Source organism: Apium graveolens, chromosome 4 (assembly GCF_009905375.1).
Source record: "Apium graveolens cultivar Ventura chromosome 4, ASM990537v1, whole genome shotgun sequence".
Taxonomy (NCBI): domain Eukaryota; kingdom Viridiplantae; phylum Streptophyta; class Magnoliopsida; order Apiales; family Apiaceae; genus Apium; species Apium graveolens.
This window is the reverse complement of record NC_133650.1, coordinates 11,310,057-11,312,128: the sequence shown is the minus strand read 5'-3', so window position 1 is coordinate 11,312,128 and position 2,072 is coordinate 11,310,057. Positions and strand designations below refer to the sequence as shown.

Sequence of the window (2,072 nt, the reverse complement as noted above, 5' to 3'; positions counted from 1 at the left end):
TCCTTTGAGTTGGGTTTTGATACTCGTTTGCAGCCATAATTTCAATGAAATTATAGGCCTCATTGTAGCTTTTGGCCCACAAGGCGCCTCCAGAAGCTGCATCGAGCATGGGCCGAGATTGGGCCCCCAAACCATTGTAGAAACCAGTGATCACCATCCAGTCAGGCATATGATAAGTGGCATTTTATACCACTTAGAACGTCTTATAATGGCTTGAATTGATGTCTTGAAATCAAGTATTTTGTGTATTTGATGCGTTTTTCTAGTGTTTGTGCATTTCAGGGTATTACTTGTTTTTGTGGAGAGATTTCATCAAGAATAAGCCTTGGCATGTGTTTGGAATTGCAAGTGGGAAGATAGGAGCAGAATGCAGCAAAGAACGGGAGCGAAAACAGAGTTTTTTCCAGAAGGGGTCTGAGCGACCGCTCAGGAAGCTGAGCGCCCGCTCAGGAAGCTGAGCGCCCGCTCAGGGACGTAAATTAAAAATATTATTTTTAGAATAGCTGGGTTTTGTGGGACTCCTATATAAGTAGTTTTCAGAGACATTTCACGTGTGTTGAATCATATTATTAATCGAGGAGCGAGGAGATAAGGATGAAGACCGTTTCAGCACATCACAACGAAGAGGAAGCATATTTTCTTGTGATTCTTTATTTCGTTGTAACGTTGGATGCTAGTTTTCTTTACTTTGAACCTATTTACTCTTGTGACGTACTCTGGTTTAATATAAGTAGTTTTAGCTATTATTTTCGTGTGTTATTATCATGTTTTTATATGAACCCATGGTGACGATGAGTTCGATTATGGGCTAATCGTGATCATGGGGTCGTAACGGATTTACTATGGAATTCTTTAGTTAGTTGTTTAATACCTTAATGTGTGATGATTGTATGACATCTAGTATTGGCTGTGCTTATTCGTCTTATGTGCGTCGCGAACATATAAGATAAGGTGTTAATCTCTTGTGAAGCAACGGTGGATCTTGAGGTTTAGAACTTGCCATGCCAGCATAGGTTCATGTATGCGTGTGCATGATTAGTGGGTAACTCTAACCGTTTTACTTATCCTGTGTAATTATAAGGAATAACTTGTGCTTAAATCGTTATGTTGTCAAATTCTGTAGACATATAGGGTCTCAACATAATTGATGCCTATTCAACTTCTATCTTAATTGTGGATGCTTGGTAGAATGGTATTAGTACAACGAAAGTTGGCTTTTATCAGTTTCGTGTTGTTCGATTAATATCATCACCGTTACATGTTAAGGGTAATAACAATAACTATTTAGGGAAGTAGTATTGAAGTTGTGATCTCATGTGTGTTTAATATTGTTAATTCAAGTGTCAATTAAGTGCTTAATTCTCGTAGTTAATTGTAGTTAATAATTAGTTATTCAATTCTAAGTATTATTGTCTTGACATTGAGAAGTAATTATACATTGGTGAGTGAGTGATAATTGAACATAATTAGTCTGAGTCTCTGTGGGAACGAACTAGAAAGTATTATATATTACTTGCGAACGCGTATACTTGCGTGTATTATTAGCACATGTTTTCATCCTAACAGCATACCATGATGTGGACACTTTCTCAACATCTCCTTGTATCGCTCCCAAGCTTCGCACATAGATTCTCCTTGTTGTTGCACAAACTGAGTAAGAGCACTCCTCATAGCTGCAGTTTTGGCCATTGGATAGAACATCACCACAAATTTTTGCGCAAGATCTTCCCAAGCAGTGATGGACCCAGCTGGTAAAGAATGTAACCAGTCCTTAGCTTTGTCCCTTAGAGAGAATGGGAAAAACCCCATCTTGATAGCCTCATCAGTAACACCATTATATTTGAAAGTACTACAGATCTCGACAAAATTCCTGATATGCATGTTGGGATCTTCAGTCACAGCACCTCAGAAAGAAAAAGAATTATGTATCATCTGAATAGTGCCCGACTTGATTTCAAAAGTATTGGCCTGAATAGCCGGATGAATGATGCTTGACTGAATGTCATCAATTTTAGGCCGAGAAAAGTCCATAAGAGCTGGATCTGCTTGAACTACACGATCACCCATTATTT

General features: G+C 38.4%; 1 non-coding gene across 1 annotated transcript; it reads left to right on the top strand.

Moving 5' to 3' along the window:
* The first annotated feature begins 1,567 nt into the window (after positions 1-1,567).
* Positions 1,568-1,674, top strand: LOC141722431 (small nucleolar RNA R71). Its single transcript, XR_012575450.1, has one exon. It is a non-coding gene; the product is annotated as a small nucleolar RNA R71 (small nucleolar RNA).
* The last annotated feature ends 398 nt before the right edge of the window (positions 1,675-2,072 follow it).